The 26881-nt window shown below is 43.7% G+C and overlaps 1 pseudogene; it reads left to right on the top strand.

Annotated features, from left to right (window-relative positions):
• The first annotated feature begins 15381 nt into the window (after nucleotides 1-15381).
• On the top strand, nucleotides 15382-15744 carry LOC142425331 (methionine-R-sulfoxide reductase B1 pseudogene; annotated as a pseudogene).
• Nucleotides 15745-26881: the final 11137 nt, after the last annotated feature.

The following is a 26881-nucleotide window of genomic DNA, read 5'->3' as shown; positions in this document are numbered from 1 at the left end:
AAGTCCAGTCCAGGGCCAGGACACACTCATTCCTCACCATCCCCCGTGTTATCTGAATGCGACAATCCAGTCCCTCAGTGCCCAGACTCCCTGTAGCTGGGAGTGACCCCAGGAAGTCTGAGGGAGCAGATATGAGCAGTCTCTGCATCCCTGGCCGACCCTCAGGCGAGGTATGGAGAGTTGGGGGTGGACTTGATTCGAGCACATCCAGTGGAGGAACTAGTCCCTGTTGGACTTTAGTTTGGTCGAGCCTGAGGACTCCGACGAACAACCACTGCTGTGCAGTGACCACATGTCCTCAGCACTTCACAGACGCTGCCCATGGAGGTGGGAAAACTGAGGCTCGGCACAGCATTTCTGAGGCTCGGCTTCCTCAGTTTGTGGAGGCCCTTTCTGTCCGCTCAGGAGCACCTCATGGCCCCCTCACTCAAGCTTGTGCACTGCAGATTGCCACCCTGCTCTCCCAGGTGTGGGGACAGACTCCCTGAGGCCTGGTAACTCGTCCAGGATCTAGGCCTTCAAACTAGCATAGCCAGAGAGCTCCCTCCAGAGCTGGGCTGCGAGGGAGATGTGACCAGAAGCTTACTTTCCTTGTCCTGGCTTTTTGACACACCCCTGTCACTCTGAGAAGACACCTCCTGCTCCAGGTGAGTCGGCCAGGACATCTGACCCTCTTTCCTCATACACAGAAGAGTCCCTCTGGAGCCAAATATGACCTGGCATCCCTTAATCTCCTAGCCTGTTTTCTTCTTTCTAGTTCAGCAGAGTTATCTCATTTACAGTTGCCAAAATGTTCATGTTCTGAATGTAAACACATTCATATTATCGAGGCAACTACACATACACACAAAAATGTGTGCTATTCTGAGTTGTTCCAGTTCAAACAGCAAGATATGTTAAGTTGGTTTGTTTCCATTTGTACTGTTGCTGTCAGGTGGCATCGAGTGGCCTCTGTGCATCAGAACAAAGCACTGCCTGGTCCTGGTCCTGGTCCATCTTCACAAACTAGGCTTGAGTTTGTTGTGGCAGCTACTGTGTCCATCTCCAAGAATTGACCCCTCTTGAGAATATGTCCAAAGTATAGTAGATGATGTCCTGCCAAGCTCACTTCTACAGAGGATTCTGGCTGCACTGGTTCCAACACTGATATAATTATTTTTTCCTAGGAGTCTACTATGTATTAAATATTCATCATCAACATCATAATTCAAAGGTATCAAATATTTTAAGTTTTAATAATTTATGGTCAAGCAAAGACTTTTTCAGGTGTATACCATTTAAAATACTATGGCTTGTGGCAGGTGCACCTTATTCCTCAAGGTGACTTCTTTGTAACCAGCACTATAAAGATAGCTTTTACAGTAGCTTCACTAAATTCAATATGCCATCTAATTAAATTAATTGTGGGCCACAGTAAAATGCAATCTCGAAGGACTTCACACTTTACTCTTTTAGTGGCTGCATGAGTACATATACAAGTTACTTGAAATTCTATTGTGGGAGGTGATTCTTTACCCCATTTGTTTTACTCATTCAATCATTTACTAATATGATAAAGTCTCAGACATATTGATTTTACACTTTGCATTATAATCCAAAACTATGTTGTGTTTTGTTATTGTTTAAAGTTGTCCAGCATTTTGTTGTATAGAGAACATTTTGATTTAATTTCTTATTATATATTTGCAATGTTATACTTTTTAGTTGTACTGTACATGTGTAATGATTTAATATTTTGAGCCTTGTAGTCATGGGAAAGGAATTTGTAAAGGAGAGAGCATGGTGCTGCTGTGTGCACTTATGTTGCCTTTAGGTTTACAGTCATTGTTCATCTTAGAGTTATGTATGTTTGCATGGTGTCCCTGCCAACTTCAGACAGTTGTCTCATACATATTTTTTTGTTTAGGTTTATTTTATTTTATTTTTCTTGTTTTTTTTAAAACATTTTATTAGGGACTCATACAACTCATCACAATCCATACATACACATGCATCAATTGTATAAAGCACATCTGTACATTCTTTGCCCTAATCATTTTCAAAGCATTAGCTCTCCACTTAAGCCCTTTGCATCAAGTCCTCTTTTTTTCCCCTCCCTCCCCGCTTCCCTCTCCCTCGTGAGCCCTTGATAATTTATAAATTGTTATTTTGTCATATCTTGCCCTATCGGCATCTCCCTTCACCCCCTTTTCTGTTGTCCATCCCCCAGGGAGGAGGTCACATGTAGATCCTTTCCAACCCACTCACCCTCTACCCTCCCAGTATCGCCCCTCACACTCCTGGTCCTGAAGGTATCATCCACACTGGATTCCCTGGTCTCATACATTTTTAATAACATCACTTTTTATAATTTTATTTCTATCTTAAGATCTCTAAGCTTTTATTTTTATTTTTGCGTAGCTAAGGTTGACTCTTTACGTTGTGAAGTTTTAAGTGCTTTTGTAAATCAAAATGCCATATGTACGCCATGGCAATAACAAGGAGAAGGATTTTGGTACTGTAAAAATGTGCCTATGCCTCCCCCTATTGAACGCCGTATTTCCAGATTCCTGGCAGTCACTGATCAGTTTGTCATATCTCTATAGGTTTCTCTTTTTAAAAGTTTTAAATAAAAACCATATAATAAATACTGTTTTTTTAATGACTACTTCAAATTAGGATTTATCTAAATATTTTTCATGGTTTGATAGCTCTTAAAAATAACAATAATATTTATTGCATGGATATAACACTGATTTTTTTATTCATATGTTGAAGGCCATGCTGATTATAATACAAACTTGGTTAATTATGTATAAATCTACTATAAATCATTAGTGTGCAGCTTTGGGTGACATATATTTTCAACTCATCGAGGCAAACACCTTGGAGCCTGTTTCAAGATAAAATAGTAAAGCAATGGTAGATTTTCTAAGAAACTGTCCAATTATTTCTGAAAATAGCTGAACCAATTTACATTAAAACAATACAATCATGAGAATCCCTTGTCTTTTGCTTACTTGGGAGCAAATGACTTTGTATGGTCTTGGGATGGGAAACATTTAGTTTATTTGGTCAGTAGTATCATCTTCTTGTTTCAATGTGCATTTTCAAAAATAAAATTACTTAAATAACTTTTCAGTGTATTTATCTATAGTTAAATGACTATTGACATTTAATCAGATATTCTGAATATTTAATGTTTATTAAACATTCTTATTTACTTAAGAATGATTTGTCTTTTTAAACTAAAATTAATTTATCACAGATTATTTGCAAAACTTTACCAAGTATGTTGCATGTTTTATATTTTCTTGTTAGGGAATTATTTTTTACAGTTAAGAGGTTTTGACTTTGATCATATCCTATTAATCAATATTTTATTTTATGTAGATATTCTTATGGTGTTGTATCTAAAAAAACTCATTACTAAGTGTAACCTCATTCATATAGTCCCATTTCATAGTGTTATTTATATTTTGATCAGTGATCAATAATAGTTCATTCATGTCATTACTATTATGATGATGATTATATATGATGTGGGACATATATTATATATTATTACATATTATGTGGGATATATTATATATTATTATATATGTGGAGGAGCGTATTGGTTTTGGACTGCAAGGTGTTTATCTAGGACAGCCTGTCTTTGTGGCCAGAAGCAGAGATCAGGTTGATCTGAGACATTCTAAGTCTACTCCTGCAAGGGCTGACAGAGCGAAACAGCCAGCGGACCGCTTCAAGAATCCAGTGAGAATCCAACAAGTCATCTGCCCCAGACTTCCTGTCAGGTTGGAGTGGGGGATAGTGAACAAGTTTCACAATCATCAGAGGACCTTCAAGCAATGGGGGAGATGTTAATGTTAATGATAACTTTTCACCAAGCACATCACATCATTTTACATCAAATCTTAAATCAGCCTACAAATCCTTAGGAGTCCCTGGGCTATGCAAACAGTTAACTGGCCTGGATTTGAAATGAAAAGTTGGTCGTTTGAGTCTACTCAGAGTTGCCTTCCAAGAAAAGTCTGTCAATCTTCTGAAAAATCAGTAGCATCAACTGAGACAGGAAATGGTTGGTTTTATATGAATCCTTCAGCTCAAGACTCACATCTGTCACATCTTGGTCTCTGTGGGATGGTTAGGGATTATGCTAGCCTCTCCCGGGTAAGGGTAGGGGTGGTGCCCAAGCTCTCAACTGGGTCGCAGCCCGACGACACCTCCTTGATGTCATCAGCCATTTTGTGTAAGAGTGAGCGACTGAGAAGAGTCAAATCCTCTTTGGTCCTTTCCTATCTGCCAGGACTGAACCATGCATCTGGTTCCTTGATCTTCTGTTGCATCAGCTGCCAATCCAGGGGTCCTGAGTGGACTGTCGGTGGATTCATTTGGCTGACTTCAGACCTCTGCATGACCAGTCTGTGCCACTGTTCTCAGCCCACCTCTGTCTTTGCTTTGTCATCCTGCTTCCTGTTCATTAGCTTCCACGGGACAGGAGAAGCTTGACTTGAACCTGACTGGATGGAGCTCTTACTACAGGTGTGTAAAGTGTTTCTGGGTAGAACTGCCTTTCTGCATACAACACCTCCAAGGACCACTGGCTTTGCTTCTCTAGGGAACCCAGCTGAACATGCTCTTCCCAGATAGGTTCCTGCGGATGACAGAGTTTGGATGGTAGCTCATCTCTAAATGGTGGCTGTGGTTTGAACTCACTACGTCATCCTTGCAGCCACAGCCTATAACTAGACAGACCACTTGAACAAAGGTAACCGGTAGTCTGTGAGATGGATGATCATGCAGTTTTACATAGCAGGAACCATCATGATTCTCTCAGGAATTCAAATAGGACACTGAAGGGGTGAGTCAGCCAGACAGCTGGAAGAGGGAGAGGAGGCTGCAAGGTGCAGACAATCACGGAAAAGAGGCAGGATGGGAAGGGGTGTCTGGGGGGTTGGGATGGCAGGCATTGGTTCAACACAAGCAGAAAGGAGCTGAAATGCTAAGATGTGGAAGGTCTTGCTTCACGGGGTAAAGAGCCGCCAGAGCCACACGGGTAGCTGGCAGCTCTTGGACCAGTTTGGAATAGTACAGGTTTACATCAACCCTGTGCTACTTATCTTGCCTTTCACGACAGAAATGCATTGTAAGCATGTCCATTGCACTAGAAGCTTGGTTATGTGCTGCTATAAACAGCAGTGGAGTTGCGCATCTCTGATCTCCTCTGGCTTCCCTTTGGCCACTAGGCAGAGGTTACTCGGCCTCTGTGTGCCATCCTTCTTTTTTTATAAATCATTTTACTGGGGCTCAAACAACTCTTATCACAGTCCATACATACATCAATTGAGTAAAGCACCCTTATACATTTGTTGCCCTCATCATTCTCAAAATTCGCTTTCCACTTGGGTTCCTGGAATCAGCTCATTTTCCTTTTTTCTCTCCCCCTCCCTCCCTGCTGCCCCTCCCTCATGAACCCTTAATAATTTATAAATTATTATTTTATCTTATACTCCCCGGTGTCTCCCTTTACCCACTTCCCTGTTGCCCATTCCCCAGAGAGGAGGTTATATGTAGATCCCCGAGATCAGGTCCCCCTTTCTACACCCCCTTCCCTCCCAGTATCGCCACTCTCACCATTGGTCCTGAAGGGTTCATCTGTCCTAGATTCTCTGTGTTTCCAGATCCCAACTGTATCACTGTGCATCTCTGGTCTAACCAGGTTTGCAAGGTAGAATTGGGATCATGATAATTGGAGGGGAGGAAGCGTTTAAGAACTAGAGGCAGGTTTTGAGTTTCATTGTTGCTACACTGAACCCTGACTGACTCATCTCCTCCCCACTACCCCTCTGCAAGGGATGTCCAGTTGTCTATAGATGGGCATTGGGTCCCCATCACGCACTCCCCTCATTCACGATGATATGATTTTTCCCCCCGCCTTTGTTGCTTGAAACCTAGTCCCCTCGGCCCTTCATGATCACACATGTTGGTGTGCTGCTTCCATGTGGGCTTTGTTGCTTCTGGCCTAGATGGCCGCTTGTTTACTTTCAATCCTTTAAGTCCCCGGATGCTATTTTTCGCAATAGCCGGGCACCATCAGCCTTCTTCACCACACTTACTTTTGCACACATTCATCTTCAGCATTTATGTGGGGAAGGTGATCACACAATGATGGTTTTTGTTCTTTGGTGTCTGCTACCTGATCCCTTCAACACCTCGTGTTCACTTAGGCTTGGGTGCTTCTTCTCTGTGGGTTTTGTTGCTTTCGAGCTAGATGGCCGCTTGTTTGCCTTCAAGACTTTAAGACCCCAGATGCTATATCTTTTTGATAGCCGGGCACCATCAGCTTTCTTCACATTTGCTTATGCACACATCTGTCTTCAGCGATCATATCGGGAAGGTAGGTATCATGGAATGACTGTTTAGCTGAGCAAGGTGCTATTGTATTGAGGGAGTGTGCGCGAGGAGGCCCAATGTCTACCTGCTACCCTACTACTAAACCTATAAAGATATGCACCTAGGTCTATTTCCCCTATAATTATAAATATATTTACATATGTACATGTCTGTACTTGGGTGTCTATGTATGCCCTTTGCCTCCTTCTCCTTTTCTCTATTTCCTTATGCTTTCCTCCTGTCCCACTACCATCTTCAGCCTTCATTCTGGTTTCAGTAATTCCTCAAGGTTACCTTGCCATTGGTCACTGCCTACCAGTCCTCTCATCCCCTCCCTCCACTGGTTTTGAACCACTCGTTGTTCCCTTGTCCCTGGGTTGGCCAACACCTCCTCCCTTCCCTTACCTCCCACACTCTCATGTCCCTCCAGAACCGTTGGTCCTGTTATTTTCTTCTCACATTGTTTGTCCAGCCTATCTCATCTAGGTGGACCTGCAGATATAGTAATATGTGCATACAAATGCAGATGTATGCTATCCTTCGTTATCTATTGGGATATCAACCTTTCTTCCCACAGCAGTCTATTTCTATGCTAAGTTCAATAGTTTATTCCAATGGCCACACAAAACTCAACAATTCTTAGGTTTATGGGGTTTTATTAGGGAAGTTAATAGATCATCATAAGTCAGGATCAGCAAACATTAAGGATAAAATCATTTGTTCCCTATCCAGAAGCCACATGATCTCTCTCTCTCTGTCCCTGTCTTTTAGCCATGTGATCCCTTGGCCTTTGTCTCCATGGGCCAGGAAGCCAGCCCACCTCTTACTCTGTGGTACAGTTCCATGGTCTTGGGCCAGATGAGAAGAAGGTACCCCATAGTTTTGGTGCTGCTCCTCTGTGCCAGCCTCCTGTGCATCTGTCCTTGGCAGCCTCTGCCACTTACAAACTCCTATATACTGAGGAATGGCTTTGATGAATGTGTGGTGTACCTGTTAGCCGACCATAAACCACTGTAAATGAATGATGATGTTTTAAGTCATACCTTTCACTAAAGTAGTCTTAAAGATACACCCAAGAAAACAGGATGTGGGTTGGTTCATATCCTCTACCAAGGTTAGGGCTTATCCCCACTTCTGTCCTGTAACAAAGAACTCCCGAATGGGATCACAGCCACCCGCAGAGAATGCACATTGATAAGACGTCACTTAAGGAATTTTGGCTCAAAACCTCACTGCCATTCACTTGATATAAACTCATAGAGACCTTGTAGGACAGGGTCTAATCGCCCCTGTGAGTTGGGTGCGAGGTAGTACTGATGAAGAACACAGCTTTCCCCCAGATTCTGGATGCTTCCTCCCCCCAACTACCATCATCCGAATTCTACCTTGCAGGGCTGGATAGGGCAGAGGTTGTACACTGGTACATATGAGGGCTGGAGGCACAGGGAATCTAGGGTGAATGATACCTTCAGAACCAAGGGTGTGAGGGGCGATGCTGGGAGAGTGGAGGGCGAGTGGGTTGGAAAGGGGGAACTGATTACAAGGACCCACATGTGACCTCCTTCCTGGGAGAGGAACGGCAGGGAAGTGGGGGGAAGGGAGACTCCGGATAGGGCAAGATATGACAAAATAATGATGTATAAATTACCAAGGGCACATGAGGGAGGGGGGAGCGGGGAGGGAGGGGAAAAAAAAAAGGACCTGATGCAAAGGGCTTAAGTGGAGAGCAAATGCTTTGAGAATGATTGGGGCAGGGAATGTATGGATGTGCTTTATACAATTGATGTATGTATATGTATGGATTGTGATAAGAGTTGTATGAGTCCCTAATAAAATGTAAAAAAAAAAAAAAAAGAAAGAAAATGATAAAATGATTAGGGCAAAGAATGTATAGATGTGCTTTATACAATTGATGTATGTATATGTATGGATTGTGATAAGAGTTGTATGAGCCCCTAATAAATGTTTTTTAAAAAAAGAGTTTCCAAGAGTAGAAGACCTGTCTTTCTCCCAAGGAGCAACTGATGGTTCAGAACTGCTGACCTTGAGGCTGGCAGCCCAATGCATCACCACTGTGCCACCAGGGCTCCTCTAGAATGATGCTTAGAACGGCCATATTAATTGACTATATATCATATGCTACCACTGGAAATGGTTGAATGCTAGCCAGTTCTCTTTAGTTTAATTACTATTTCTTTCTATCTTATTTTAATGCTTCTTATATCACTTAATAGTTGCTTATAGAATCCTTCAGTATTACAACTTAAGCCTTGAATTTTATTCTTCCTTTTCGGTTTTCTAACTACAGGTCTTTTCACATTTCACTTTAGTCTTCTCAAACAGCTGTTTGAAATTTTTCTGTTCAGCTTGTGTATCTCATCAGTTCTTCTATCTGCTTTAGCTATTCTACTTTCAAGAGTATGCTTCACAGTTTTCTAGCACCTATTCCCTCACTTGTATTTTAAATTTAATTTTTAAATTACATCATGTATGATGTTTTTTATGTCATCCTTTGTTGTTTGGTCAAGTTTAGTGCAGCAGAGTTATTTTTGAGATGATCTGTAAATATCTGTGGGATGTACTCAAAGGTCATAGGTTTGCTTTTGGACTTGTTTTAATTATCTGTATCTTCAACCTAATTTTTATTGTTGTTTTTTTTTTACATACTTGTTAATATCACAAGGTGGCAGTATTCACATCAACCACAGCTGAATATAAATCAACTGATCATCATCCAGATTAAGTTCCCATGGTACAGATTTTTTTTGCAATAGTTGATGATTTTACAGTACATGATTTTACATTTACCCAGTAACTATAATTCATGAAATGTCACTTTACCCCCAATACCGCTGCTTTCAACATAGCAGCTGCTTTCTACACAGTAGCTGCTCTCTACACAGTAGCCACTCTCTACACATGTGTGAGTGGTCCACATAAGTACATTTTATTGCCAGCCCTGTCACATACACCTGTATTTGTATGGGGTGTATGTGATGGGGTTTGTGCGATGATGTCATCTCACAGGGGACTCACATGTGGGCGTATCTGCAGGTGGGCGGACCTGCCTGGTAGCAGATAAAGGAGCGTTGTCTCGGTTCCTAAGACCTTTGGAAATACATGTTTTCTGATGGCCTTAGGTGACTCCTGTGTAAGAGTCATTTGACTCCCAAAGGGGTCCAGACCCACAGATTGAGAACCGCTACTCTATGTCCTTTTATTTTCCTCCTATCCTGCTTTCATGTTCAACCTTCATTCAGCTCTTGATAATTCCTCTCAGCTAGTTTACACTTGATCAACCCCCACCAGGCATTTCACACCTTCCTCACCATCTATTTTAGATCCCTTGTTGTCACAAAATTATAAAGTTAAATATATCATGATTTATATACATATATTTCCAGGGGCCCTGCTGGTGTATTTGTTTTGTGTTGGGCAGTTATCGTCATGGTCGGCAGTTTGAAACTACCAGAAGCTCCTCATTAAAAAGACTGGGCTCTCTGCTGTGATAAAATTGCAGTCTCAGAAACCCACAGGGAGGCGCTGTGAGTCAGTGTTGACTCGATGGCAGTGATTTTAGTTTTGGTTTATATCTATATCATCCATACACTGGTATAGTCATAACAAACTGTACTTTGTAACTGCACCTTTCTATTGCATACACTTCCTCCCTGATCTCCCTCACGTCTGCGCCTCAGTGCACTGCCCTAGGCAATTCTGCTGCCTCTTTGAGGGCTGAAGTGTGCCTGACCTAAACCTTGGTGTTTTCAATTGACTGAGGTTTGTGAAACTTGGACAACGAATGTGGAAAGTCAAAGAATTGGTGCATTTGAATGATAGTGTTGGCGTCATAGTGCACCAGCTCTTGGCATTGCATGTCATTTTGGTTGGTGTCAGATTCTTTTTCTTTTCTTCTATCTTCTTTATTTATTGTTTTGCTTTTGCATGCATAGACAGACACACCAGTCCTCAAAGGGGCATCTTTAGTTCTTGACACTTTACTTTGTACATTGAAAACTAAAAAAAACCCCAAAAACCCATTAAAATGAATTAATAAAGACCAAACTAAATCAAAAGGCATCATGTGTTAATGAATTGACAAACATAATATTATTAAGAATAAGTAAAATTTACCAAATTGATCTGTAGTCTCAATGCAACTCCTATAAAAAGTTACCTGATGGAGACTCAGGGTTGGGACTGGCCCGGACTGACCGCAAGACACGGAGGCAAAACACTGAAGGGGTGCGGCAGAGCAATGGAGGGAGCAGATCAGGGAGCTCCCGAGGGAGTGCTAAGGATAGACTTTAGGGCCAGACCCCATCAGACTTGACTGGAGGACACGCCTTGAGGTCAAAAATCAGACCTTGATCTATTTAAAGGTTTTTCTTTCTTTTTAAAATTTTTTCTTTCTCTTAAAATAATTTATTCTTTGCTGGGTCATTGTTTTTCTTTTCTGTTGTCATCGTTGTGTTCTCTTTTGTTGCTTTGTCTTGCTATGCCTTGTTTTTTGGTGCATATTATTATCAATGCAGATCTATCTAGATAAGATAGCCTGGATGAACAGTCTGGAAGAGAAAACAATGAGACTGATGGTTCTATGGGGACATGGGAGAGTGGGAAGCGGGGGTAAGGAGGTGATGTTGACCAATCCAAGGCCAAGGGAGTAAAAAGTGATCCAAAATTAGTGACAAGGAGGGTGTGAGACACCTGATAGGGATTCATCAAGGGCAAGTAACCAAGAGAAATTCCTGAAACCCAAGTGAAGGCTGAGAATGATAGTGGGACGAGAAGAAAGTAAAAGGAATTAGAGGAAAGAACTCGGAGGCACAGGGTATTTGTAGAGGTCTGAATACAGGCACATACATATGTAAATATACTTATGTATGATGGTAGGGATATAGATCTACGTGCATATATTTAAGGCAGCCAATGGACATTGGACCTCCACTCAAGAACTTACTCAATGCAAGAACACTTTTTCCCATTAAATTGGCATTTCATAATGCACAGCTTCCCGACACGACCGCTGAAGACGAATGTGTGCATAAGCAAATGTGGGGAAGAAAGCTGATGGTGCCTGACTATCCAAAGATATAGCGTCTGGGGTCTTAAAGGCTTGAAAATAAACAAGCAGCCATCTAGCTCAGAAGCAACCAGGTCCACATGGAAGAAGCACACCAGCCTGTGTGACCATGAGGTGTCAAAGGAATCAGGTATCAGGCATCAAAGAACAAAAAAATCAGCTCTTTATTTTTTTCCCTTCTATTTGCTGTAGCTATTCTATGATCCAGAGCAGGTTTCATGGTCCCTTTGGACTTTCACTTTGATCTTTTGTTTCCATTATTATTTTAGAAAAATAAATGCTGGTTTTTATTTTATCAGCAGCAGCCATTCTTTGAACATGAACTTGCATATGTAATATTCTACTCACACATCACAGTTTTTAACAGTAGCTAATAAAAGTTAAGCACACAACATACATCCTTACCAAAAAAAAAAATCAAAATGAAGACTTCAAACTTTTAAGAAATCATTTTATTAGGGGCTCATGCAACCCTTATTCCAATCCATATGTCAAGCACATTTGTAAATTCATTTCCCTCATCCTTCTCAAAACATTTGCTCTCCACTTGAGCACCTGCCACCAGCTCCTCATTTCCCCCCTCCCACCCAACTTCCCTCTCCCTCATGAGCCCTTGATAATTTATTAATTATTATATTGTCATATCTTACCCTGTCTGATGTCTCCCTTCACCCACTTTTCGGTTGTCCATGCCACAGGGAGGAGATTATATGTAGATCCTTGTAATCGGTTTCCCATTTCTACCCCACCCTCTCTCCACCCTCCTGGTATCACCACTCTCAGCACTGGTCCTGAAGGGATCATCTGTCCTGGATTCCCTGTGTTTCTAGTTCCTGTCTGTACCAATGTACATCCTCTGGTCTAGCCAGATTTTTAAGGTAGAATTGGGATCATGATAGTGGGTGAGGGGAGGAAGCATTTAGGAGCTACAGGAAAGTTGTATGTTTCATTCTTGTTACACTGCACACTGACTGGCTTGTCTCCTCCCAGAGACCCTTATGTAAGGGAATGTCCAGTTCCCCACAGATGTGTCTTGGGTCCCCACTCTGCACTCCCACTCATTCATAATGATATGATTTTTTTATTCTGATGATGCCTGATACCTGATCCCTTCGACACCTCGTGATTGCACAGGCTGGTGTGCTTCTTCCATGTGGGCTTGGTTGCTTCCGAGCTAGATGGCTGCTTGTTTATTTTCAAGCTTTTAAGACCCCAGACGCTATATCTTTTGATAACCAGGCATCATCAGCTTTCTTCACCACATTTGCATATGCACCCGCTTTGGAAGACTTAAAACTTTAAACAAAAGTCCTACTAATTAAAAAAAAATTGTGTTGGGTAACATTTTGTACACACGGTTAATTTAAAAATTTTCCTTTTGGGTGCACATGAAGAAAGCAGCAGTAGAAAATAAAATTGTTGAGGGTAAAAACAGCAGAACGGGCAGTGCTATTTTGCTGGAAAAGCAATGTTAAATGTTGGTCCCCCGCCCCTCCCAAATGCAACATTTAAAATATTTAGTTCAAGTTAGAAAATTTTTCTCAGTAGAGACCTTGATGTGATGCATAATTAGTTGCCTCAGATGGCCTGTCTGAAAGTACACGACCCCTTTAGGGTGGAACGGATTTTGGCACAGAAAAGAAGTCTGAAGAACAAGAACATGATTTGTAAAAGGAGCAGAGGATCAGAGGAGAGAAATAATAAACAAGAATAAATTATTTACATAGTAATTGCAATCAATACATGTGTTCTCCAATGGAGTCTTATGTGCAGCACTAAAAAGCACAGGCTATCATGGAAGAGTTGGAAGGAATTAGGTTAAGCGAGGTTAGCCAATCTCAAAAGGACAAACATAACATGAGTCCCCTGAGGTAAATACAACCGCACAGCAAAAGTAGAAGAAAAAACACTTATCTCACAATATACGGGTGGAAGCATAGGCAATCGGGGGGAGGTCAGACCAAACACAGGGAGGTACCTGTGAATCCAACATAAAGAAGAGGGAAGAAGGAGGGAGAATGTGGGTAGGGAGAAACTGAGATGATGACATGTGGGGAACAGGGCACTAACCCACCTAGGGGGAGAGTTTTGGTTGTGTTACAGACCCCACCATGGCTCGCCCAACCAGGAGGGCAACGTAACATGTGGAGGAATGCATGAAAAGACTGGATTACAGGGCCGGCCCCAGTCAGAGCAAGCCTGACCCCCACCCTGGAAGTGTCAGCTGCAGTGAATGACACTAGACCTTCTGGTGGGGGGAAGCAACGGACCTACCATATCCAGACGGAAGCAAACCAAGAAGGAAAAAGAGAAAGGGCCAGTTGGCCTAGGCTCCATATGGGCACACCAAGCCCAGAGGATGAGGTCCCTGCATGGAGCTGCTGGGGCACAGAGAGGACTGTGGGACTACTCAATACCCGTTGTCCCCTAACGAGCATACAGAGTCAGAGGACAATAATGAGGACACATGTCAGGGAGACAATGTGGGAATGGAACATAACAGATCAGCAATTGGAGTAAAGCCGAGGCACAGAGCCCCTGAGGAGCCCCAAGATGGGCCAAGAATGGACTTAGGGCTGGGAGGAAGAGCCCCCAAATTTCCCTCAGGAACAGAGGGGAGGGTCTCATGGGGACCAGGAAACAGACCTAGACCTATGTACTTTTTTTTCCCTTTTCTCTCATCTTTTTCTGTTAACCCTTTCTTTCTTCAACTATATGTTTTCTTATTGTTCAGACTAGGACATGGATGGGTTGCCTAATTTATATAGGTTGAACCATCGGAGGGAAACCTGGGGAGAAGGCAATGATACAATGATACCTATCAACTGAAAATGAACAAGGTATTGCTACACACAGTTGTATAGGAATATCACCAAGAGTCTAGGACCAATATATGGCAAAAGAAGTCAGACATAAAAAGAGATCACATTGTATGAATTCACTTAATAAAATTCAAAACTAGGAAAAATAGATTTCTGATGTTAGAAGTTGGGGACAGAGTGGGAGGGGTTTCAAGTGTGAGTCTGCAATGTCGTCAGGTTCTCTTTCTTGATCTGTGAACTGGTTATACATGTGTGCTCCTTTTGTAAAAGTGTTAATGATAGGTACACATTTTTGCACATATACTATAGGAGGAGAATGTAGAAGCACTGTATGAACTGTTATGAAAAAGAGCTATCTTATGTGTATGAAATAGTATGAATCAAATATCAAGTGGATGAAAAGAAGGGGGGGAAAGAAAAAGTGGAGATCCTTCAACCTTAAACCAAAAACATCCCCTAAAGTCCTTTTGAGGAGCGCTGTTGGTGTAGTGGTTACATATTGGGCTGTAATCCACAAGGTCAGCAGTTTGAAACCACCAGCCGCTCTGCAGGAGAAAGGTGGGCCTTTCTACTCCTGTAAACAGTTACAGTCTCAGAAGCCCATAGCAGGTATTCACTATGAGTCAGCATTGACTTGATAGCAGCAGGTTTGATTTTTTGGAAAGCCTTTTAAAAGCCAACCAATAGCTGAATCAGTAAAAAAGATCTGCTTTGGACATTGTGTTCTTTTAAAGAATAATCTGTCTGTGATCAGATTGACACAGGAACTTGGAAGGTTAGGTGAAAAGTTTGGTTACCTAATTTCAGAAATATAATGAATGTTAGCAAATTGTACGTGTAGAAATGATTGAATTGGGATATACTTTTTGTGCATTGTTTTAGGGCAGGGAGAAGACCCCAAGTTCAAATATAATTTAAAGAGACCCACTTGTTAAATCTTGAATGGGGTCCGGAGTAGGGCGGGGCGCCCAGCTCCGGGGCAGGTGCATAAAAGCAGGTGTGATTGGTCTCGGGACTGGGGTCCAGCTGGGAGCCCCGAGGCCGTGGGGTCGGCGTACTCGGAGTGTGAGAGCAGGACAGGAGCCCGGTGCCACTATGTCTTTCTGCAGCTTCTCCGGGGCGAGGTTTTCCAGAATCACTTTGAACCCGCTGTCTACGTGTGAGCCAAGTGCGGCTACGAGCTGCTCTCCAGCCGCTCCAAGTACAGCACTCGTCGCCGTGGCCAGCCTCCACGGAGACCGTCCACGATGACAGCGTGGCCAAGGGTCCTGAGCGCAATCAGCTTGATGATGCCTTTAAGGTGTCCTGCGGTCAATGCGGCCATGGGCTTGGCCACAAATTCATCAATGATAGCCCCAAACGGGGGCAGTCCCGCTTCTGAATATTCAGCAGCTCCCTGAAGTTCATCCCTAAAGGCAACAAATCTGCCTCCCAGGGGAAGTAAGCGGGCAGCCCAACCCCAAGTGGCCACAGGCATTGGTCACCCTCCCCCCCCTTAGAACTACAGCCTACTGACCTTCAGGCAGGGAGGGCTGGATGGGGGTGGGGCGGTGCTTCCTGACGATCCTACCCCCTGCACCAGGGTGGGGCAGAGGGCTGGTTCATCTTGGCCTCCAAGGCTCAAGGCTGGGACTCTGGTCTTAGGGTGTCTGTGTCTTGAAAGACATAACACCTTTGGCTTCTCTCCTCAGCCTGGCGGCCCCTACCTGCCTGTCTGGTCTCACCCCTATGAGCCCCAATTCCCAAAGGGGCTCCAGCCCTCACCAGGGCCCAGGCTGACCCCTTAAGTTGTGTGAGCAGATGCAACCTCCACAAGGTTATGTCCCAGCCGGCAGCTCCAGTCAGGTCACTGTATGAATCGCTCTGGTCAAATCCTTCCAGGCTCACCAGGGCACTGATGGTCCGTGACCTGCTGGGGCATGCAGGCCCATGGCACAACCCTTGAATCCCAAGTATCCATCTGTGTGGGAGAGCAGCCACTGATCCATGGTCTTCCTACCAGTCCCCTGTATGGCCTGGGAGGTTTTGTCCACAGTCTGTACCTGCCAAGCCTGCCCCAGGGGAGTATGTCCAGAGCTCCTGGTGGCAGCCTCACCCTCTCCAACTTTCTGAACCGATCGCCTGGAAACTAAGAAAGCAAGGAGACCCAGAAAAAAAAAGTCTTGAATGGGACAAAGTCCAGACAAAACAAATCATCTGGTTGAGGGAGACCGTAAGCATGAGGCCATAATGGGGACTGAGGGATCCACAACAGCTCGGTCACATGGAAAACAAAGGAAGCCCCTTTAAAAGTCACGTTCCCAGTAGATCAGACCATCACAGTTGGAAATGTGACTACAGAAATGGGAAAGGGACCATGATTGGAGTAAATACATTATTGCAGATTAGAAAAGTTTACAGGATTGGTTCAGGGCCCTCCAACCATCTTGGCCAGGGCATGAACATGCAACCTCAGTACCCCAGTTCCCAACAAGGGCATACTCAGGCAAGTTCTTGAGGGCTAGACTGCTCCTCACAGGGCTGGCCAGGGGAGTGGGTGGAAGCAAACAAATGCTGCCTGAGGGCAAAGCATTTTACCTGGCTAGTTCAGAGTCATGGAGCTCTAGTGCCATAGGAGGTTATGGGGTGGGCGGTTAACTACAAGGTTTCACTCTTCAAAACCAACAGCCAGCTCCAGGGAAGAAAGATGAGGCTTTCTACTCCTATAGAAATATGTAGTCTGGAGATAAAAAGCCTCAATTTAAGTTGTTAACTGGGTTGATTCCTACTAGAGGGATAATGTGTGTGGGTCAGATGCTTGCAAAGTCCCTCAAGGCAATGCTGCCAGACTGCAGTCTCTGCTCCCTGCTGCTGGAGACAATGGATTGATTCTCTGTAAAAACTTGGAACCATTAGCTTGGTTCCTGTAGGTGGCGTTCACACCCTACTGATAATGGTTCATATGGAGATCCAGAACACAGGTCAAAGTTAAGCTGCCATCCTAAATGTAGGATCCGCCCATCTTGTCACGTGTATACCCCAATCCCTCCTCTTCCTATTGCAGGTATGCCCTAGACCACCCCCTCTCACTGCTGTATAACATAGTGCAAGTCCTTCCTGTGATGTATGTCTTTACCCTCCCGTTTCCATTTCCCCTTGTCCTCCTTCCCTTCCCCCTCTCTCCACGTGGACCACCAAGCCACCAAGCGGGGCTGAGGTGAGCAATGCTACCATGAAATGTGTGTGACTGCATTATTGTAATATCTCTTCTATCGCTCATACTCTCGATGACTTTCATATTTATATCTCAACCCTTTATGTTTCCAGGGCTTTCAATGACATTGGGCATCTTTTCAATATTTATGAATCATGCTTATGAACCTCTCTTCTGTTAGTTGTCTATGTGTATGCATTGTCTGTATTAAAAACACACACAACCGAGCAATTTGTCTTATAAAATAATTTATAGAAACTTTATGTTAGATTGCCATGCGTTTTGCATAGCCAATTGTTCTTTTAAAACACTTTTCTTGTCATTGTGATACCATGCTAAAAGGTAAACATATTTGTACATAGTCAAATAGCTTTATCTTTCCTTTAAAGGCATGAGCCTTCCTGTCTTGCTTAAAGTTTACACCTCACTAAAGCTAACTTGCTACTCTTGAAAATAAATCCCTCTAAGTTTTTAATGCTTTGAATATTTTATCGCTCTAATCCTCCTGGAGTTTATTTTTGAATGTAGTATGCTCCTTCCTTTGATTTCTTGTAAATTCAGCCAATTCAACCACTCATTAACCAAAGCATTCCTTTACCACTGGATTGTTTTGCCACCTTTGCTTTGCATAGCATATAGTTCTAAATTATATCCCAGACTACTGAATTATTTGCCAGAGGGGTTTTACTAATTGTACACTGGCATCACAATATGCGGGAGCTTCGGAAAGATCGTGGGAGAATGGAATGAAAAGAGAAGATAATTTCCCATGAATTTTTGAAGCCTCCTCGTACAGGTGCTTTACAGTAAGTCGACATTAGGGTTTATAATCAATAAAAAATCCAACTGTGATCCAAGAATGAGGGGTGTGACATTTCCTGGTTGAGAGAAAAGCGAACAGGAGAGCAGAATACGAAAAGGATTGGTTAAACGATGAAACTGCAGCAAAGTGTTAGCTGTTATCACAAAAATGAACACACAGAATATTCTTGAACTTGGAAGTGGGAACTTCAGCCTTTCAAGGGCATCGACTCTGCGGGGCAACATCCCCGCGCTCCCACGCTCAGGAAGGGGGTTCTGGGGTCTGCGGCGCCGCGGGGCACAAGTGGGGCAAAGGGCTGCGAGATAACGCCGAGGCAGAGGGGTCCCCGCGAGGCGGCTGCGGGCCGCTCCGGAAGGCAGGGGTCCGGGGGCTCTGCGGTCCCTCAGGACCCGCCAGGAGAGGCTCCAGAAAGGCGGCTGGAGGCCCCGGCGGGCTCCGGGCGGCGGCGGCGGAGTGGGCCGTGGGCGGCGGGCGGGCGCGAGGTGACGAGCGGGGCGGGCAGCGGCTGGGGCTACTGACGGCGCACAGGATCCGGAGCGCGCTGCGCGGGGCGCTGGGCAGGTGAGAGCAGCGGCGCGGGACCCGGATGCGGCGCGCGGCTGAGGGCGGCCGAGGGCGGGGGTCGCGGCGGCTCCGGGCCCCGCGCTGACCGGCGGTGAGCTCCTGCAGGTCCTGGCCGGCGGCTCCGGCACCCATTTGTCTTCAGCGATCCTATCATGGAGGTGTGCAGCCAATGATATGATTTTTTGTTCTTTGATGCCTGATAACTGATCCCTCTGGGACCCAAAATGGTAGAGAGAGGGGGGAGTGGCAGGTCTGGTGGGGAATGATCAAGGGTAAGGTTGCGTAGAGAGGAGGTATGGCTGTAGCCCAGGTGGTGATGGAGCATGGTAGTAGGGCAGGAGGAAAGTCAAGGGAGATGGAGGAAAGAGCTAGGAGTCAAAGGGCATTCATGGAGGTCTACACAAAGACATGTACATGCAAATATATATAGGAGGATGGGGAAATAGATCTATGTGTCTATATTTATAGCTTGAGTATTAAGGTGGCGGAAGGACCTTGGGCCTCTACTCAAACACTCCCTCAATGCATGAATACTTTCTTTTATTAAATTGGAACTCTATGATGCTAACGCTCCTGCCACAACTGCTGAAGCCAAAGTGGGTGAACAAGTAAATGTGGTGAAGAAAGCTGATGGTGCCCGGCTATCAAAAGAGATAGTGACTGGTTTGAAGATAGTAAAGGCTTGAAGATAAGCAAGCGGCCATCTAGCTCAGAAGCAACAAAGCCCACATGGAAGAACACACCAGCCTGTGTGATCGACCGACGTGTTTTTAAATCATTCATTTTCTATACATTTAAAGCTGTCACGGCAAAATTTCATGATCCAATTAATATAGCCAAAAATTCAGGCTTAATAGAAACATTTAGAATCCAGGCACTGGGGGTAAAGTCCCCTTATTCCCATGTGCTATTTGAGGAAGGTATGAGAGAGATTGGATACTGCGGTGGGAAGAAATAGAGCCAAATAGGAATGTCTGCTTCTATAGGGAGAATGAATCAACCATGCGCTCACTTTAAGGCAGCACAGCTTTAAGGGAGAATATGTGGAAATGATAGATTACTGCAGGAACATGAACTTGGAGTATATCTCCAACTACCAGAGTGGCGGTCTTCCAGCCATGGAACATTAGTCTCCCAGATTCCCTCTGTACCAGTCAGGGAATAAGTCCCAGTATTATTTCCCTTGGTGCTAGTATCCCACATTTCCCCTCTCTGCATTATGTTTAAGATTCAATAGTGTCACGGAGGCAACATGGTCTCTTTTCATATCTATTAGCTTCCTATAGAAGTGACATGAGACTGCAAGCATCACAATTATGATGATAAAAACACAGACTGGAACTTAAGCTATGTGAAGTACTTTGCCCCCAAGCTCCCGGGTCCAACCCTTCCATGCTACTCGTCAATTGCTTAATCACATCAGAGCCAGGAGAAGCCTCAAGCTTGTCTTTGAATGTATAGAAAATATCCTTTTTAAGCTGATCAATATCTAATGAAATGTTTCCCTTAAACCCTTGCAAATGTTTCCTAATCAAATCCCAATCATGCAATGTCTTATTATAAGGATAAGGGGTTATACAGAAATCAGTTACATTCCAATCACATTATAGCATTGACAAATTCAAAATCCTGATCTTTCCGCAAAGCAGTCTGCAGTAATATTCCAGTCACATTGTATAAAATGTTCAGTTATGATAGCATCCCAGAGTGTCTCTTAGACAGCATCAGCAATGGAAGAAATATCTCAGCAGTCAGCAATCGCCATTCTCAGGAATCTTCGAGGTCTTCTTGACGTTTTGAATAACTTCAATAACAGGACGGGGGTCAGGTCACACATCAGCTTCCCTGCTTTCTTCTGGGCCTTGCTGGCTGAAGAGAAATCCACCTATCTCCTTTGCCTGTGAAAATATAAACAAATAGCCTCTCTCTTTGGAGTATCATTAACCTGAAAAAAGGATTTATGATTAATATTGGGTGGCTTTTCCATCTCTTCCTTGTGCATCTTTCTCCAAATGTGGTTGTGTCCTTTTAAATGGAGTCCATCAGTTTTATTCTGTAAAAAACATACATGCATAGCCTTTTCTCCAGGTGAATGGACCTGGATCCCAAACACGGTTTCCATCATCCTCAGATTTCTTAGGATCAATTTTCTCTGTAGAATTGAAAACGTGTTTATCTTCCCTAATTTTATTACAAGCTTTTAGTAAGGAGAAAAAATTTTTAGTTAAAATGAGTAAATGAACTTTGTCACACATAGGATTCCTCTTCTCCCCCTTCTGTTTTAACAATTTAAATAGTAAAGCATTGCTAGCAGTCTCAGTTACCTTGCTAGATCTTGAACCAGTAAAACTACTAGTTAGATAGCCTTCATTGTTATGTAAGTACTGGCTCCCATCCCTCAGAGAATTAAGAGAGCTAACTAATTGGGAGAATTTCTTATTATACTTTGAAAGACTGAAAAAAATCTTAATAAATTTGTTCAGCTGATCTTGAAGTAACTTACCAAGCAGACATTTTTTTCTCCAAGCTTACCAATAAGGTTATAGGCTCAATTAAGCCGTTTTGCCTTTCAGGCTTCTCACACTGTATGATTTTACCTTGCAATATTCTGTCTTGGCTAACTTCACTCATTCCCTCTATGCTGGCTTTAGGGGAAGTTAATGGGAGGGTCTTAGGCCCTCCTGAATGCCCTAAGGAAATGACCCTGCATCCACAGTTTAAAAACCTTTTTCCTTCCGTTTCTAATTCCATGTGGGGGCGCTGTTTCTCCACAACAGCATTCCAGAAGACCGCTTGATTTAAAGGGAGGTCAAACTTCTCAAGTACTCTTTCCTGATAGGTATAAATTTTTACTCTAGAAATGCAAGGAAGGAAAAATTGGCTTACGTGATCCTACATTTTTATAAACCATGGTATATCAGAACTCATTACTGCCTTAATTTCTTCTTCACAATCCTGACCAATAACTCCAGCAACACCTTGAGAATTTATGTTGGACTTTCTTAATAAATATCCTATAGTTCTTTTAGGCAGTGGACCCCAATTCCTGCTCCTAATTTCTGATTCAATCACAGTTTTGGACTTTTCCTTACAACTCTTATCAACTCCAGTATCAATTTTAATTTCTTGAGTACTAAGGTTAAATCTTCCTGATAGAAACTGTATTAATCTTTCAATAAGAGGTCCCTGCTTTTGAGGATCAAGCTCCTGTGAGGGCTTCTGAGCCATCTCTTGGTTATTCAAACCAACTGCAGTGAGAACAGAGACTAGGTTTTTGCCTGTTTAGCTAGGTCTGGTCTCCTGCTGTGAGGCTGCGAGGTAATGGCGATTTCTCTCAAAGATCTTCGTTGCTCCAGTAGGCAGACACCTTGCCTCCCACGCTCTGCTATGAGGGTTCTGCATCAAGCTCCTTCCACTATTTTCCCGCCAGGAAGTCTTTGCTAATGGCGACCCTTCACTGTTGATTTTTGAATGACATTGGCTCGCCCAATGAGCTCCCTTCCTACAATGGAGGCAGAGTTCAGGTTCGTTTAAACCCGATCTCCATGGTCCTGGCCCATGCTCTGACATTGGCCGCAGCCTGCTCTGCCTACACTCGTTGAAGATGACTTGTCTTCCCACAACTAAAGCACTTTCTTCCAGCTCTGATATAGTTTGCCAATGAAGCTGGCACGAGGCCTGCCTTGTATTCCTCTGCCTCTACATTCCTGCATATCCTAAAATAACCCAGCAAAGTGCCCTGTTCGCTGTAGGGATGCAAGGCATTTTTACAGTGCTTATTAGAGAAATCATAAGATAGCTTGTGCACTAGGTCTCTTACTGCCTGAACATTCTTCACACACTTGGAAATAGCATCTTCCAGTCGGGACACAAAGTCAGCATAAGGCTCATCATTCCGTTGTCTTATAGCCCTGTAATTCGGCTTTCTCTCTTCTGATGGAATTATCTTTTCCCAGACCTGTAAGCAAACCTCACGTATCTGTCCTATTGTCTGTTCTGTAAACTGTAGTTGAGACTCAACTGTAATATAATTCGCATCCCCTAGCAATTGATGAATTCCTGTATCTATCCCATCCTCAGCATTCTTCCCAGCTCTTGCAAGGGCTGCTTCCTTCCATAGCATTTGATATCGCAAGGATTCTGAAGAGTAAAGACAAATTCTCGATAAAGCTCTCCAGTCTGAAGGGGTCCAGCTGTCAGACTCTGCTAGAGCCCTTATCAAGCTAATTACAAAATGTCAGTCTGGGCCATAATCATTGATTGCCATTTTACATTCTAAATCTCCTGCAATCCCTCTTCCTACTGTAGAGATTAAAGGTGCTTTCCTATACTTTGCTTCTGTATGTCTATTCTCTGAGCTACTCTTTTCAATCTGTCTAGCTTTGAGTTCCACTTCCTGAACTTCCCCTTCTGTGCTAGCTCTCCTAGTTTGCATTTCTTTGGAGCTAATCTCTCTATCTTCAGGGCTGGCTTGCTTGATTGTTTTACAATCTCTGGCCTTTCTTACACTAAATTCCAGCAGGAGAGCAGCTGCTTTTATTATGTCCCCTTCTGACTCAGGCTCTGTTCTTTTGGCCCTGCCTAAAATCTTCTCATCTGTCTGAAACCCGTTCTGACTGCTTCTCATCTGATTTAAGTTTGGGCATCTTAGATGTTGCCTGTTCTGCTTCTTGGCTTTCTCTACCTTTGAAAGCAAGGGAGCTTCCTGGGATTGCTTTATAGCCATGCTTTGGATCTTGCAATCCACTGCCTCTAGTACTGTATCACCTTTAAACCTTCGGAGTCTGCAGTCTCGTGAGAGCATAGGCTTTGGCCATGAGGTTCTGTTCTAGAATTGGAGGCTTTAGATAACAAATCAATTCCTGTCTTTTCCGTTTTTCCTAAAGTTTCATAACCTATATCATGCTTATTCACAGACACTTTAGCTTGCTTTTCTAGATTTGAATAGACACAAGACTTCTCACTAGACTGATCATCCTCATTCTCTTCCTCCTGCAAAAGTTTTTAAAACCATCTTAACTTGTACCTGTTAGGTTTCTCTCTCCGGCCTAAATTTCAACCTCAGTCCTTGGCTCCAGGCGAGAAAGATTTCACGCCGAAGCCGGGCTCGTGATCCAAGTGAATTTAATGAGAGTTAAAAGAAGCTTCAGGTTTTACGCGGCACCTATAGGATTCCTTTGACCATGCGGCCTGGCAGAGACTGCCCCAGATCACACAAGAATCTCTCTCCTCCCACGAAGACGACCAGACCACCCAAGCAAGACAAGACAAGCCAAGACAAGACAAAGAGAGCCTCTCCCTTCCGGTCCCTGCCTTTTCAAGGGTTCCCGGGGAGGTGTGGTGAACAACCCCAGGTCGATCCCATTGGCTGAGTTGCAATCACCTGGCCCAGGTGGGCTGCTCCAGGTGTAATGCTCATCTGGGCCCACTGGAGGGAAAATGCAGCTTTTGTCCTTTGCTGGCTCTCCTGGGCATGCGTAAATGGACTTCCCAATTCGCTAGACTAAGCTACCTAACATACCCACAGAGACCACTTCTCCATAGGGATACTCTCCCCATCTCTGTGCTTCCTTTAAGTTTACAATGACCTCCTCCCAGGTCTCTAAATCAAAAGTTCCTTCCTCTGAGAACCATGAAGTATACCTTTTTACTACTTTTAGAAAACATTGTATCTTTTTCTTCGTTACTTTTACACCTTGTCTTTTCAGTAAATAGATGATCATGGTACCATAAGTTTCAGGTTTACTTTTACCTTGCTCCCATTATCCTCTTTAAAATACTCATTCACTATTTCCACTACTTCTCTGTCAATCCCCACACCGGATCCTCACTTAATACAATTTTCAAATTCACTCTACATACCAATGGGGCCATATAATTGTTATATGGGGTATAACTCATATTGTCCCACGTTGTGCGCCATTTGTCTGGGGAAGCCAGCCTTGTGCTGGGGCTCCAGCCTCCAGCCCAGTCCTCGAGCCTCCTGCCTGGTCTCCATCCCACCTCCCTTCGTCCCACACTGTGCGTGGACCTGGCTGGTAAGATCATGGCCATCCAGGAGGTGAGCATGCTACCATGAATTGTGTCTGACTGCATTATTGTAATGTCTCTTTTATTGCTCATGCTCCTGATGACTTTAATATAATATTTATATATCTTAACCATACAATTGTGCTTATTGAACCCAAGATTAGTGGGGGGGACTGGCACCCCAACTCATACCACAGTACATACCATTTGTCTAGTTCTTCAATGCTTCCTCTCCCGCTCACTCCCTCCAACTATCATGACCTCAGCTCTACCTTACAAAGCCGGCTAGACCAGAGCATGTACACTGGTACAGATAAGAACTCTCAACACACAGAATCCAGGACAGATAAACCCTTCAGGTACAGTAATGGAAGTAGTGATAACATGAAGGTAGGGGTGAGATAGAGGGAACCAATAGCAATGATTGATGTATTAACACCCACACCCCAAGGGGACAAGCAACAGAAACATTGGTGAAGTGAGACCGTGGACATTGAAAGATATGAAAGTATAATTTATCAAGGTTTCATGAGGGTGGGAGAGTGGGAGAGAAGGGGGGAAAAGGAGGTGATACCAAGGGGTCAAGTATAAAGAAAATGTTTTGAAAATGATGATGCTACCATAGGTACAAATGTGCTTGATACAATTGATGTATGGATTGTTATAAGTGGTGTAAGAGCCCCCAATAAAATGACTTATTTTTTAAAAGTGTTTAGGTAGGTCTTGATGGAGGATAGGTTGAGAAACAATAGTTTCAGAATTTGATAGTTTTGCTTAATAATCAAACTGAAAACTCACTGCCATTGCATCTTTTGTGACTCACAGCAACCCTGACTTTCAGCAACCCTATTGGACAGGGTAGAACAGCCCTTGTGAGGTTCTGAGACTGCAACATTTTACAGAGGTAGAAAGCCCTAACGTTTCTCTCTCAGAGCGGGTGGTGGTTTTGAACTATGTTGGTAGCAGGCCAAGTGAAAACCACTATGCCACCAGGGCTCCCTGCGCAACATAGTGGGAGCTGTTGTTTTCCCAAACATTCACTTGGCTATTTCTTTTATAAGTGTCGGCCACTGGAGATCCCCTCATAGAGGGGTTTAGGAGAGGAGATGGGTCAGTCAGGGTGTGAGGTAGTACCGATGAAGAACACAGCTTTCCCCCAGATCCTGGATGCTTCCTTCCCCCAACTACCATCATCCGAATTCTACCTTGCAGGACTGGATAGGGCAGAGGTTGTACACTGGTGCATATGGGGGCTGGAGGCACAGGGAATCCAGGGTGGATGATAGCTTCAGGACCAAGGGTGTGAGGGGCGATGCTGGGAGAGTGGTGGAGGGTGAGTGGGTTGGGAAGGGGGAATGGATTACAAGGCTCCACAAGTGACCTCCTCCCTGGGAGATGGACGGCAGAGAAAGGGGGAAGGGAGACTCCAGATAGGGCAAGATATGACAAAATAACAATGTATAAATTACCAAGGGCAAATGAGGGAGGGGGGGCGGGGATGGAGGGGAAAAAAAAAGAGGACCTGATGCAAAGGGCTTAAGTGGAGAGCAAATGCTTTGAGAATGATTGGGGCGGGGAATGTGCTTTATACAATTGATGTATGTATATGTATGGATTGTGATAAGAGTTTTATGAGCCCATAATAAAATGTAAAAAAGGAAAAAAATATATAACCTCTCAGCAGTCCGGTGTAAGCCAGCACGTCCAAAATGGACATGACCATTGGGTTAGTGTTGTTTTTAAATCTCTGCTGTACTCAATAAATGTAATAAAACATTAAAAAAGAGCTGTAAGAGCCCCCAATAAATGGTTGAATTAAAAAAAAAACAAGAAGAAGCCAAGTAATTTGGCAGCCTATTTCTGTTCCAGTTTTCTTATCTAGAAAATGTGGTGACAGTGTGAACCTGTTTGTTGTAATTTATGTGAACATAATTGAGTGATCTAGACCAAGTGAGCTGACTGGTGTAAAATCAGACCTGTGGATT

This window comes from Tenrec ecaudatus, chromosome 14 (assembly GCF_050624435.1).
Source record: "Tenrec ecaudatus isolate mTenEca1 chromosome 14, mTenEca1.hap1, whole genome shotgun sequence".
NCBI classification, from domain to species: Eukaryota; Metazoa; Chordata; class Mammalia; order Afrosoricida; family Tenrecidae; genus Tenrec; species Tenrec ecaudatus.
Note: the sequence above shows the minus strand (reverse complement) of the source record. Positions and strands in the feature narration are given on the sequence as shown.